The sequence below is a fragment of the Lepisma saccharinum genome, chromosome 2 (genome assembly GCF_977018435.1).
Source record: "Lepisma saccharinum chromosome 2, izLepSacc3.1, whole genome shotgun sequence".
Lineage (NCBI taxonomy): Eukaryota > Metazoa > Arthropoda > Insecta > Zygentoma > Lepismatidae > Lepisma > Lepisma saccharinum.
The window spans coordinates 82,115,540-82,130,927 of NC_139230.1; the positions used below are offsets into that span (position 1 = coordinate 82,115,540).

A 15,388-nucleotide genomic window follows, 5' to 3' on the forward strand; every position below is an offset into this window, starting at 1 on the left:
GAAGTCCGGAGTTTGATACCCAGTGGTGGTACATAAGTGATTCGGATGGTGTTGTTCACTTTTTGAAGGCTTGTCAGCACCACAATTCAAAGAAAACACCAGCACATCTGGAATACCCCATTTTGCTTGCAAGGTGAAGCACCCGAAAATATAAATTGGTGTCTGATATTCTAAAATTTAGTTTAAAAAATGCCATAATCATAAAAAAAAAGCATGTTGGTTATTTGCAGTAACAATATTAAAGATGATGGAAATATCCTAAACCTGCTTTTCTTAGCCCTATTTGAGATTGATATTAGGTTATTTTACGTCATTTTTCTGTCACTTTTGATTAATCACGGCAATGAGGGTGAGTGATGATATGAAATTGAGGAAGCGACACTCACAAAGAACAATCAATCATTCCCAGACCAGAATTTGAACCCGGGTCCCCTGGCATCGTGGTGTGCTGTGGTAATCACTCCATCACGAAGATCCGCTCTTATGCCTACCTGAATTGAAATCAGTTTATTTTGGAAACCTCGCACACAGCATAGTGCTACGTGTACAGACTTTTACAAGAAAGTTAAGTTTTCTTTGGTACAATAATACAGAATATTTTGCAAATGTTCTCTTCTCGCAATATACTGTGGCATTCCTTAAGGGGGTTTGGGGTTGGTGCAGATAATAACCCCCCCCCCCCCTTTTGGTCAAGTAAAATGAATGTCAAAGGCAGGAAAAGATGGCAAAAGATGACTGCCTACTAAGAAAATGTATAAGTCCCCATCCCTTTTTGAAAGTCTTTGGCACGCCACTGCAGAGCATTGTTTTTAAACCCAGTTTTTGGACAGGAAGGCTAATCGGGACTGGGGACTTGCAGTTTAAAGTGGAATCCGAACAACTTGTACCACAACCTTGCATCAAACCCAGGACCCGTTGATTACAAGGATGCAACGTTACCACTATGCTATCCATCAAAGAAAGAAAAATGGAATCTGTCCGACAACTTGTCAAGACATGTGCTGTTCCATTTGGAACAAAGAAAAATAGGAGAAAGTGCTGTTCCACTTTTTGATAAGGGAGGAAGAGTGATAATTTGCATTGACATATTTTTTAATATTTTAATTTCTTTTTTCTCAAAAATGGGACGAGGCCTCAAAGATCTTTCATTTCCATGTGTTGGTACATATTACAGCTACAAGATGGCATACTTAGTTTATTTTTGGCTTGATGCTGTTTTGAGATAAGTCTAATTCTAAAGTTGCGGATTTTGCAATTTTTGAGCATTCAAAGGGTTATATCTGCTAACAGCATCATTATCCAAGTAATGTGCTATATCAGGTAGCTTGCCCTAATAGTGAGCTTCAATGTCCAGTTAATAAATCTTTGGGGTACTGTTAAGAGCCGAAAAGAGGAAAAAACTGCATTTTGGGCCCTCTTTGTTGCAGCGTAACGATAGCAACAATGTCCCATCAAAATTGAATTGAATGTATATAAGCAACCAGTCTTATATTAACAGTATATCAAAACAAAAGTTTGGGATGTTGTTGATTTCCAAAGATAGAGCACTCCGAAATTACTCATGTTTCACTTTTCATGAAAAATGGGTGGTCTGACCTTGAACTTTGACATTTTCTACAGGGGAGGGAAAATTTTTTCAAGGTCTCAAAATTACACAATATTCATTTCTCATGACCTACTACAACATATAAAAAAATCAAGCCAATCAAAAAATACAACTATCCAAATATCCCTTTTTTGTTCAAATTTCAAAATAATGGCTCTTAGTAGTTTCTCACTGCTACACACATAATGCAAGCATGCACAAAATTTTATCAATAATATCTTTGTTCTACAGGTTTTCTGCTAAGCAGAAGTTAGAAACAGTGTTGCCAGTGTAACATATTTTTCAGTAATTTTTTTTTAAAAAAATGAATATTCAGAACATTTTTTTTTAAAAATGTCTTCCTGTTTGTGCACAAAAATATTGCCTGGTCTGATTGCACCTCCTGCAAGTGCAGTAACCAGAAACTACATTGCGTATTTTTGAGAAATTTTGAGATGGGTCTTTTTGAGAAACTGATTTCTAAAAAAAGGGTCAAAATGGATATTTTAAATTTTTACAAAGATATTTTCTGCATAATGTAAGAAGTTAATGCGCAAATGGCATTGCTAATAGTTAGTCCAACTTCCATATTTTATTATCGCATCAAAACTCATGTCCCCTGGTTCTTCACTTTTTTTAAAAATATTAGAAGTTTGAGAAAAATGTAAGTTTTAATATTTTGATTTTTAATTTTATAGTTGAGGAGGGCTTCATAAATATGTTCCTTAATAAGGTTTTGGAAGTGCTTTGAACAAACTTTCAAATAAAGGAAACATTAAGTTTCTACCATTTTTGGTTTTTGATTTATAATGGTTTGGAAACTGCATAATTTTCTTTTTTTCCCTTTTTATCAAATAATGTCTTTCTTCGTGAGCTTCTAACGCTGTAACAAATTAACAGAAAAGGAAAATATTTCATTTTTAAACGTCTGTCATATCGTCCTTTAACATATACAGGATGTTTCAGACTGACCCAGACACTACCTTTTTCTCGAGAATGGGAGATCGTATCAAGTTGAAACAAAAAAAAAATGCACCGCTAAGTTGGGCCCAAAGAATCCATAGAAATTATTTGCAACAGCCCGAAAGCCACCCTTTGTGGTTATCGTGGGGGGCACATGCCCCGTTCGTGCGATTTTCAAATGGGAAGGGTATGTTTGGAATACAGATTCGGAAAGCAGGGGAAAAAATATGATTGCCATATGAAACATTTGTCTGTACCACCTACCGTTTTCCGTGTAGAAAATGGTTTTGCAAGAAAAGGAAGGTGAGCCAAATCGAGTATACGGAGCTTAAGAATTAAGATAAGTGCAGCACCATAACAGTTTCGGAAAGTGCAGGACACAAGCTTTCCAACGATATGCCACATGATGACTGCAGGACTAAAAAAGGATGAAACCGCGTGACCCAAAAAAGGGGGTCTAAAGTTAGGGATGAACTCGAAAATTTCGAATGGCAAGGGGGTCGAGTAATACCTCGTTTTAAAGGTCACAGAAAATGTGAAAGGTGTGGTGAACTATGAGCTGCTGCAACCAGGTGAAACTATTAATGGAGAACGTTATCGACAACAATTAATGCGTTTGAAGCAAGCTCTGGCCAGGAAATGACCAGAATGGGAGAACAGACATGATAAACTTATTTTTCAACATGAAACACTCGCCCACATGTCCCAAAACCTGTCAAAACCTATTTAGAAAATGTCAGATGGGAAGTTTTACCCCACCTGCCGTATTCACCAGACATTGCTCCTTCGGACTACTACTTGTTCGATTGCATGAATAACGATTTGATTGGACAGCGGTTCACTTCTTCAGAAGATATCGAAAAATGGGTCTCTGACTGGATCGCTTCAAAGGATGAGGACTTCTTTTGCCACGGAATCCGTAACTTGCCTGGCAGATGGGCGAAAGTGGTGGTTTGCGATGGACAATATTTTTCTTAAGGTATTGTATGTATTTTGTGTTTGAACCGCACGAATTAATTCCTAGACCAAATACATTTACGATAAAATATTGGTTTGGATGTAATAACAGTTTTCATTAATTGATTAAGATTTGAATTTTTATTTGTTGAGTTGATGATTAGGTTAATTCATTAATTTTTGGGAAAAGATGGAACAACAGCTGAAAGAAAATACACAAATTGCATTATTGATAGGCTAATCATGACTCGGGATACAAATACCCTAAGTTTTGATGCACACAAATTGTAATTCAAATTTAAAAAAATCTTAACATAGATGTTTCAAATCACCTATTGATCTACTGAAACCAGTACACTAGAGAAACTGCAAGTGAAAATAATTTATTCAGTATAGTGTATAATATGTTAAGCTTAATATTTTGGCTGTAAATATTAATTTCATTCCCCCATATTATTTTTTGTATTTATATCTTTTTGAAAATCTGAACAAAGTAGATGTTTAAAGAAAACACCTATATATATACTAAAAACAGTAGACAAAAGTTTCAGAGGAGTAAGTAGAAAAGAGACATGAAATAATACCCAAAGAAGTCAACCATTATGAATTTATGTTACATACTTTTTTATTTCACTTTCCAAAACCTAGGAGCTCGAAATAATACATGGCATGCGATTTACTAGACAGTCTGCTTTTCTGTGATTGATTCGTCGTGCCCAGTCTGGGATAATGTCCGTTCAAGGTAAAAGGGGAAGGGGAAGAAATTCACAACAGTACCATGACGTATGAAGTAACATGTTCACAGGCATCCAATACAACTGATAAGGGTCCACCTGACCCTGTAAATGTGGGAAACACCTTTCACGCGGGTTTCCAGAATGCAAATATGTGGTGGCTGTGGCTAAATCTGGACGATATCTTCGTCAACGTTACCTCATTGTCAGTTGAAGATCTCTCACACCTCTAGGTAGGATTGTAGAAGGGAGACTGACAGTCGGGAGACAGCCCAAGGCCCTTCGAGGTTTTAAAATATGAAAACTATTCCTTCCGTAAATCTAATTTCTCATCATTGTCACGTGAGATTTTTTTTCAGTATGACTCCTGCAATACTAATTAGTTCCTAAGTGAGATAATGAGATGGACGGAGAGATATTAAGATATGAGTTCACTGTTTAAAAAATAAGCATTAACACACTTTTATATTCACATAGCTCTTTACAAATTCCTGAGCACGTCACTATAAATGAACCAATCTAGTACACACTATAGCCTTGGCTTATCAATAACTATGGGGTATCCTACAATTACAGTCAAACCACAACCTCAATTTTCGAAGCTGTAACCTCTCCATGTAAAGCGATTGCGTCGTTTGGGTGTGTTGTATATAAAGAGGCGGGTGGTGATTATATTTCTAATGCACATTGAACGAATTGGTCTTAACTTATAATCATGAAGTATGAAGGAATGAACTTGTGGGGTAGTAGTTATTGCACTGGGTTGTCACTGTAATGGTTGTAGTTTCAAATCCCCAAGGTGGCAAAAACTTTTCGTAAGCTTCATTCGTTCCCATTGTTACTATTTGAATTAGTCTTCTTTGAAATTAACAATGAAAGATTATACAATTAACTCTCTATCTTTCAAAATGGTAATATGAGGACAGGTTTCTTATTATAAGAATTGGTAATTTTAGTGCTTTCAATGCATCTAAAATCCAAAATGCTAGATCCACGTTATTTTCCTACTGAATTCTAAGTCCACTTTATGCACAGATAGCCTAATTTGGCCTGGACATAAAGTTTAAAGTGAGATACGAAGCACTCCACTTGTTATCCTGCAATGAACTTAAACAAACAGCTCTCCGCCCCCATTCCTAAAACAAATTTACATGAAATATGGTATTTATATGATAATCATTATTGATTTGATTGTTTTTATTACTGAACGTCAAATAATTCGTTTGCTACAGTCACCTCTTCGTCCCATCTCTCCCAATATCTTTCTGTCCCTCTCTTTTTCCCCTCCCCCCACACATGTATCAAAATAAATGTTTTCATAGGTTTGTATTTGTATGAATATAAAATTAAATACCCCCAAAATACTATTTATTGTCTACTTTCCGTCACCCCTCTCCCACTCCCACAACACTTCATTATTATTGGCGTTCGCCAGACCATAGTGGTAATGTATCGACGTTTTGTAATCAGTGTGTCCTTTTCCGAGTTCCAGTCAGGTCGCATAATGTTTCAGTTTCCAATTTAAATGTATTCCCAGTCGTGATTAGCCTGTGTGTGCAAAAAGTTGTGTTAAAATGAACTCTTGACCTTAATAATGCAATTTGTGTATTTTCTTTCAGCTGTGGTTCCGTCTTTCTGTGAAAAATAATGAATTAACCTAATCATTAACTCAACAAATAAAAATGCATCAAAAATAATTAATGAAAACTGTTATTAAACCCAAACCACTATTTTAACGTAAATGTAAATGAAATGTCATCTCACATAGTGAAAACAAAGTGAAAATTGTTCTAATGATTGATATATGATTGTCAAACACATACATGAATACATATATTAAGTTCATGAATTATAATTTGGACAATTTAATACTAATTTGAAACGATTAAAGGCAATTAAAGCGACAAAGTAAACTTTTGCACAATCTTTCTGCTGATTTGCGTTATTGAAACAATATTTAACCAATGGGGACGTTATCTCATGTTTGAAATGCTGCATTGGTTGAACTTCCTGTGGAGAAGACCATGAGTCATGCCTCCTGCTCCTCTGCATCGAACTTCACTCTGATTGGAGGATCGTATATTTCACAACACTTCCTTGTTTCAGAGCTACCAACATAATTTCGTAAGACATTGCACTTAGAAAAATTCCATGCGACAGATTTTTTTTAACATGACTGTACCTGAAAAAAGTCCAAGTCCAAAGTTACAACTAGCGAAGTTGATTGATTTGCTTTATTACTTCTCCCTTGAGGTGTGTCTGAACAGATTTAGACATACAAGTGGAAAACCATTAGTGCAAAGCTGCAACTACTCCAGTAGCCAGTCTTACCTCTTTGCTTGATCTGAATTCGTCCATGTGCAATGAAATTCTGAATTGACATTTTTAGAGGGACTAGCATAAAATGTTAAGTTTCTGAGAAAATTGTAAGATCCGATACCTGACGTTTCACAAGATATCTTTGTGATTTTGTAAATAATCATATATCTTAAGGAAACACAATCTATGATTAAAGTCACGAGAATAATAACCCAGATGCAGGGCCAGCCTTAGTGTAAATGTCACCTTGGGTGACGGTTCAAGGTGTCCCCACTTATTCTCAAAACTGCAAATTATGTAAGGTACCAATAAAGTTCTGTCGGATTTCCATAGGGTGGCATTGTACGTATTCCATACACCTTTCATTTCCAGATGAGACAGATAAGAGGAAGGTAATAAGTTAGAGAGTGCTTTGCACTAACTAGACTGCTGGTTGTGGTTGGCACAGTTGAACATGAACATCAGTGAGAGATGATCAAACATGGGAACCCCAAACAGTGTTATACAGGCCTGTATTCTTTACGAACTTGAACTGGGAACAATTGCTAGTGAAGCAGGAAAAATGTGCCAGGCATTTGGTAAGGATGTGGTAAATGAGCAGACAGTATTACGGTGGTTTAGCAAATTTAAAAATGGCAATGAATATCCCTCCAGGAGGGATGTTCACAAGTCATGTACAAAAAGGCACTCAAGGTGGCTACTGAGGCCGATACTGGCTGACATCTAAGACAATGGGAGAAGCATTTAATTTGCAGTTCAGAGTCCATTTGCCAACACCTCCATCAGCTTGGAAAATAGTATGAAGTGGGACAAGTGGTCCCACTTGAGTTGACGGAGGCTCAGAAAGAGACATAAGTCAATGCCTGTGCTGTATTTTTTGCTGTGTCTCATCAGAAGTATCCATTTCTGGAGAGGGTACTGACGTGGAATGAGCAGTGTTTTTTTTTTTTTGGCGATATGCCATGGCACCGTTATCATTGGTGGACACCACATGAATGCCCTTCCAAACAACCAAGACCACAACCACATCAACAGAAGGTTATGCTCTGTGTTTGGTGAACTGCTCAGGGTATCATGCATTGTGAACTGCTGCAATCTGGCCAGATGATCAATGCTACTGTGTACACCCAACAGCAGATTAATTAGGAGGAAAATGTTTTGCCCAACAGGAAATAAATTGGCAATGCTGAAGAGGCTCCAGCAAACTTTCCTGAAATGCATAAATTCAGTACCAAAGGCAAGGCTACATGTTGATTGGCAACTCTTGGAAGCATGTTGTCTGTCTACACAGTTCTCCCAACCCTTTTCAAACGCAGTTCTCATTGCAGTAATCTTACAATTATTTTCATTTGTTCTTATTTTGCTTTGTTTTTAGGTCACTTTTATAATTAATTGCAACTGTGAGGATGGATAATAATTAGATTAAATTGATAAAGGAACACTCACGAAGAGATAGCCATGCCCTGACTAGGACTCCAATTGGAACATAAAGTGAAGAAGTTTGTGTAGATTGTCCATAACTCTCGGACATGAGCTAGCACATAATTATTAGCAATTGCTCAGGAGAATTTTGTTCTGCTCATGTCTAATAGCTGTTTTGAACACTTGATTTATAAGTGGCATTAGATCTAATATTCCGTCAGAGGAGACAATCCACATTTTGTTTTGTTGGAGGGACACGTCTCGTTCATATCCCAGAAATAATAATTTCCTCTACTTGAAATGTGGCATGCTAAACACTAGTTATGGAGATCAGTTGGACATGGCAATTGTGATATGCAGGTTTCATTTTCTCTATTCAGAATCAGTATGTCCAAATTTTGTCCCAATAGATAATCTCGAAACAACGCGAAATGTTTGCTGATTTACATGAATTCACAAACTGTAATATATTCTGGACCAACATTTTTCAAATGTTAAATCTGGGTGACAGAATTTGTGGCTCAACATCAAATGAAAATGTAGTACTCATTCAGTGCACTAAAAATGCTGATCAAGGCAAACTTAGGTTTTAGTGTGAATCTTAGTTTGAAGAAGACCCTGTTAGAGAGTGGAAACATTATGTATGTAGTGTTACACATGTATCACATCAAATAGTGATTCGAGAATAGATATTTTTTATGTAGCACCCCGATCTAGAGCTCAAATAATTAATGTTCAAAATTTTCCGGTATGCTTTAGTGATCACAGTGAACCTATTCTCAAAACAAATATATATATATATGGTGTTTGGTGGCTACCACAACAATAAAAGTTGGAAGTTTCATAGACGATGTAACAATTGTCCTAAAGGATGAAAGTGATCTTCAGAGTTCAGTGTCAAATAAACAAATTTGAGCACACATCTGGTGCAAAACTTAACGGCCGAAAGTCATTCCTGTTGCCCATTGGTAATGAAAATCCATTCAAAAAATGTAATGAGATTTCTGTAGCCATGAAACTGAAAGTTTTGGGCATTTATACAAATATCGAAAACACGATTGAAGCAAATAGTAAGCTCACATGCAAGAGGGCAATCCACATCATTAGAGTGAACAAGATGCGCTCTTTGAGTTTAAAATCACTAGTGCAGTTCATTAATGCTTTCGCCCTATTCATTGGTATGTTGCGAAAATCTTGCCATTCAAAACCCAGCACATAGCCAAGGTCAAAGAAGTTGTTGGCACGTTTCTGTGGCAAGATACAATCTTCCACGTAGGAATGAGCGAGCTCACCTTATCAGTGAAGACAGGTGGTTTGCCACTGATCCACATGACCCCACAGGCAAGAGCATTGTTTATACACACCAGCCTTGACACAACATTCTCACTGCAGGAGACAGTGACCCAAGAACTAATCCTTACATAACATTCCATTAGAAGCTCTCATTGATATCCAACATATACCAAGGAGATTTCTGTTGTATAAGGATCTTGCTGTACATGTATACTACCAGTTACTATGGAATGAAAACATCGCACCATCTGTAAAAATGTTATACAGTGAATTAAATAGCCAGATGAACACAGTGCCGCAAATAGTCCAAGACTCTCCCAACCTAATTGGCCATGGATATGGGCAAATGTCTCAAGCGCTGGACAATCAATTTGGTATAAAGTGGTCCACGGTGTTATAGTGACAGGAGATAGAACCTATCAATCCATCCACTAACCAGGAACAAATGTTACTCAAATTTCCAAAGAGTACTCTATACCTAAATGTAGTTTCCACTAAAATGTAGTGTACATATAAAAATAGAATCATATTTCTATATACTGTAGTTAATACTTAACATGTAAGATACTAAAATGTAATCTTCCTAAGCAAGTACATTAGTTCTTGGGTGAATAGAAAAAAAAGGGTACTACTTTACTATAGGTGAGACACCTATAAATCATTTATTTTGCACTTTTTTACATTGCTAATGTACTATTCTGCATTGCAGAACATTTCTTTAGGTGAAATAATGAATTTCTAACAAAAATAATGTATATTTCTTACTGTATAACGAGTACTTACTGTTCTTCCTTATTTACACACACAATATGGCGATAGCTTACCTGTTCATCACATGTTGTGCCAGTGCTTTGTCGATTTCAAGTGTGCATGCAGTGTTGCAACCTTGTTCACTGAAAAATACATAAATTTTTTAAAAAAATTAAAAGCACCACAACATTTTTTCACGAAATAGTTCAATTGTTGACATAAAGAGTAATTATTAAACCATTGATGTTAGCCCCAAAAACCATTGACATTAGCCCCACAAACTATCCAAGGCTAGCCCCAAAAACCATTAACGTTAGCCCAAAAATTCACGATAGCCCCACGAACCATCATGGGGACAAGGTATGCCTACTAGGTTAGGTTAGGCCTGTTAAGTTAGGTTCCATTAGCACTCATTTCGTTCAATTTAGCATAACGGACAACATCAGTTTTTCTCAATGAAAGAAAATACATGGAATTCTTTTAATTTTAACTTTCCACATCCTGTATTCCACTTTTTTATTCAAGATTCCATGTTGAATTACAAATTCCATGGCATCTTCCACACACGGCAAGAATTTCATTACGCAACCTCGAGACGTCATCTTATAGCGAAAACACGGCATGTGTTGAAACACTGACTATGGTGTTTACGTCATCGTACACATGGAACATTGTGCTCTCACGCAGAAAGCAAATGGCGTCAGCTGCAATAGAGCATCGGTAAGAGATTTTCGTAGAAAACCACATGCATTCGCATTAAAATGGATCAAAACTACATTCCCCGAACTTCAACAACACTACAGGAAATGATTTGCGTAAGTACTTTCTTCTGTCAATTTGAAGAAATCCGTCTCACCTATAGTAAAGTGTTACCAAAAAAAGTGGTTAGCACTGTGTGCTACAATGCCAAGGTTCCCGAGTTCGAATCCCAGTTTGGACATGGATGTTTGTGTTTGCCCCAATGAGAAACTGAGAGTAGTAAGAAAATTGACACATGTGAAACTTTGAGAAAATGTGAAGAACAAGGCATACTATTGAAAAAAAAAAGTTGTTAGGGTGTCTGACTGCCAAGTGATAGACCTGGGTTCGATCCCCGGTGGGGGAGAACCGGGATTTTTCCACCTTTTCAAGTGGCTCCGTCATCCTCCTGCCATAAAGTGGGTGCCTGGAAGAAATTCTGGGGAGTAAAGGCAGCCAGAGGTGTGGTGGGTGCTGATCACATCACCCCAAGCTTTTGCTGTGATCAAGAAAGTGTGGGGCAACATCCCTTATACACTTTCGTGGAGTGGTGCAAAGTACTGGAGAGCTCATTGCTTTTACTTTATAATGACACATCCATAGTTTTTAGACCAGGTTCTAACCCCAGATATTTGACTTCAAATAGTGTTACACTAGCCAATTTGCCATGGAGTCGGCTTTTTCATGTTTGTCAGATCATCAACTTAATCCATTCGTCACTGAACATCCAGAGGTAGAAAAGGGATGTATAATCATGAATGAAGGAAATCGAGAGAAAACAATTCCATCATCCAACACTTCCATGCTGAACAAATCCACACACAAACCTCTTTTGGCATGAATGACCTTCGGGACTTAGGATCACCCATTTCCTGGTTCAGCTTGAGATAATTCAGGTGCCTTATCAAAGCTGCCATTGAGCATGCAAGGTTTCTAACTCAATTCACTAAGGTCACCCGTGACACATTATCCCATTTTGGTTGGGAAACAGTAATGCATCCACCAGGACATCATACCATCGGATTAACAATTGTTCCATTCATTAGATAACTATCAGAGGGGACGATGGTTCTAAACAAGTTAAAACGTGCACTGGACGACTTCTCTGGTTCACATTCTGCTGAGTTCTACCACCCTGGGATCCATGAGATGCCAGAACACTGACGACAGGTTATTGCTGCTGATGGGGACTATTTCTGAATGTCCACGTATGCCTTGCTTCATATTCTTGCCTTTCTCCTTGCAGTGGTAAAAATCCAACAGAACTTTATTGGGTACCTTATATTTCTTCCAGAATCACAAGCACAGATGGTTGCAAGAATTGTGTCTGTGGTGTGTGTGCATGTGGATTTGCTGGAATAGAAAAATGTAATGTAAAAAATTAATAAGGAAAAAATTCTAACTGATTTGGACTTTTAATTAACTACAATTGTGGATTTTATTTTTTTATTTGATTTAGTTTATTTTACTTCGTGTTTTGTGCCTCTTGGCTAATTTGCGAAGATGCAGATGACTGATGAAATGATGAAATTGATGAATGAACATTCACAAGCAACCAAACCTGAGCAGGATTCAAACCCTGGACCCTTGGTGTCGCAGAGCGATGGGCTAACCACTGGGCCACAGGGTCAGGCTACAATTGTGGAGCCTTCCATGCTTTGACATCGGCAAACTCTGACAAAACCTCTCAATAGTCAACTTTGTGCCTATTTCATGTTTTTTGGATGACATTGCAAGCAATGTCAGTCCCTCGTTAAGCATATATGATTGGATATACCTTTTTATGAACTTCAACTTAGAGAAGCTGATCTCTCCACTTCAACAGTTACTGGGATTGTGGAGGATTCGTAACACCATCTATACGTTAAGTCAGACGTCAATTGTGTTTGTGCCTTTTAAGAATTGCAGGACTTCTCATGGCACACCTTTGTCTTGTGGCAAAATCTTGCAGAGTTGTTTGAGTTCTTCACATAATTCTTCTTCCTGTTGTCTGAATGATCTCCATCTGCAAGGGAGCAATGAGGGTCCACACAGTGAACCACAAGGTTATCCGAAGGCACTTTGATCACCACAAATACACATGAGAATGAAGCTGGTTGAAACACTCCTATTTGGATGCATTGGTAATATCTACAACAGGATAAAATTAATCTCCCTTGAACACCTCTTAAGGCTGGTAGATTCCTTGCCCTGACGTTATATGTAAACATTCTTTCCTTAGAGTGCTTACAGGGTGGATCCACAAAGCATGTGTCAACATCCAAACTTTCAGCAATCTCCTTTGAAACGAGAACTGCACTTACATAGTCACTACACCTGTTGGAATTGACTAACTGCAATAAGGATTTCAGGAGGGTTGTTGCTGTTGAAATATCCATGGTCTAACTCTGCATCGCCTGCCTTACAATATTTACTTCAAATAATATATCATACTATATGGCTAGTGACAGTAAGAGCTTGATGTCGTTAAGATATCATTTGCATGATGTAATTAATAAATACAATAATTCAAATTACATGATAGTTTATTAAAAAGTAAATATTTACTTGTAACTAATAACAAAATTTGCCATTTTTTTAGTAACTTCCCTCTATTGCAACTTTGATATCCATGGAATTTCAATCTTGAAATGTATTATTATTGTTATTATTATTATTATTATTATTACTTTTTGCAAGTACCTTCCATACAGTACTGTTTATGCAATAAATATCAATTTCTTATTAGGTCCTCCACCAGATATATTAGGGGCTCAAATTAAAAGTAGCATTTTCAAAAAGCTATTAGGCCTACTAAATTATGAAATCAGTATCGGAGCTCATATATTTTCTGCTAAAACTTTGGATGTGTATGTTTCCTCTGAAAAAATACAACTCTGATATTACGTAACTTCCCTACTAAAGAAAACTCCTAAACTCTCACTTTTGTTCAAAATTGAATATCAATCTTGGCCCTAAATTTCAGTAATTTGCATTAGAGATGGTGAAAAAGATACAGAACATAACATGTAGCTTAAAGTATACTGAAAACAATGCTTTATACCTCAATTTTCTATATTTTTTCTATGCTGAGTTATCATAATTATTGTAACTCTTTGGAAAGGCCAAAAGTGCTGCAAGCCAAGAAACAAAAATGGCCATCACTTTTACTCGAAGTCAGTTTTAGAAAAAATATTGCCTGTTTTGAAGTACACTAGAAATCTAAGGAAACACCCCCCCCCCTTAAAGTTATGCAACCCAGAATTTTATATCATCTAGTTTCACCAGGAAGAGCAGCTCGCGAGAAGCATAGTGTTTCCAACTCTTGAATCTAGCCACAGATTCACGCGACCGGGTGGAGATCTTGCTTTCCTCTTGATTTGACTTCAACCGACAAGTTTATTTTGAGAATGCGTCTGGTAATAATAACAAGTGTTATTAACATTTATGCTTGAGTTTTTTATTATTCTTTTACCACTTCCGAACGAATATGTGAAGAAAGGAGGTATCACGGATTTCGTTATCGCTCGGATACTTGACACCTCCCATGAGACAGTCCTGCAGTTATTCTTTTCGAGATTTTTTCTAGTTTTTCCTGCCACCATAGGTAAGTCCAAAGAGAGGATTCTGACCCCCATAACCACCCCCTCCCCGTTCAGTGTGCTTATGCCTGTCACGCTTGTCTTTTCCCGCTGTATCCTATTTGCACCCATTACACTTTTTTTTTCATTTTGCAATAATGCTTTCTGCATTATTTCTTCACAGTTATTCTCTTTGTTTTTAAATTTTTGGCAACATCTGTTTTGGAAAAAGTTCCATGAAGTTTGTTTTAAGTGTAAATGCATCTGGACAAACACTGTAGATTGGGATTCGAACAACAAATATGAGCTTCCGTCGCGAATCGAACAAGCGCTCCTTTGATTATGTTTTCTTTCCACGTTTATTAATATTTGCTTCCTTCAGCCTACTTCCGATTGTCGAATATTTCAATTCGTATTAGTTCTTTTCCCGTTTTTTGTTTCATTTGCAGTGTTCGAGCCATGATAACTTTCTCTCTTAATCTGGTTTTTCGAATACTTTTATACTTTTTTTTCCTTTTCTCGATTTTCCCTTCGCACTCATTACAGATTTCGGTATCATGCTTTTCCATATTTTCAGTAATTTAATTCTCTTGTGTATAATTCCTTTGACTATTTTTAATTTGCCCTTTGTCCGAATCAAGAAAATATGTTAGGAAATGTTTTCCGTGTAAATCTTATTGTATGGTGGTGTAAAATTGATGCCAGCTTTTTCTTGCGATAAGGGTTTTGAAAGTGCAAGGGTCTCATTTATTAACCATGGTGGGAAGGGGGGGGGGTGGAGGGGTGCCAGAAACCTTCCACACCGAATATGCTTGAAACGAAAAGTAGGTGCAACATTTGACCGTACTCTTCCATCAGCAGGTGATAGCTGAGAAGGCTACCTGCGAGCGAGGGGGAGGGAATGGCGAGGAACACTGCCACAGTGAGTCGCTGCATATGATTTCATCTTCTGTGCTGGGCGAAACCGGTTCTTGGTGCTCCTATACTTTTCCGATACATTTCTGCCAGCCTTTTTAGGAAAGCGAGGTCATACGAGTATGTTCTAGATTCGAACTCTGGTCAGGCAT

At 37.3% G+C, this 15,388-nt stretch overlaps 1 protein-coding gene across 2 annotated transcripts in view; it reads left to right on the plus strand.

Annotated features, from left to right (window-relative positions):
• LOC145984454 (uncharacterized) overlaps positions 1-15,388 on the plus strand; it is a 92,516-nt gene that overhangs the window by 24,101 nt on the left and 53,027 nt on the right. The window lies entirely within an intron of this gene.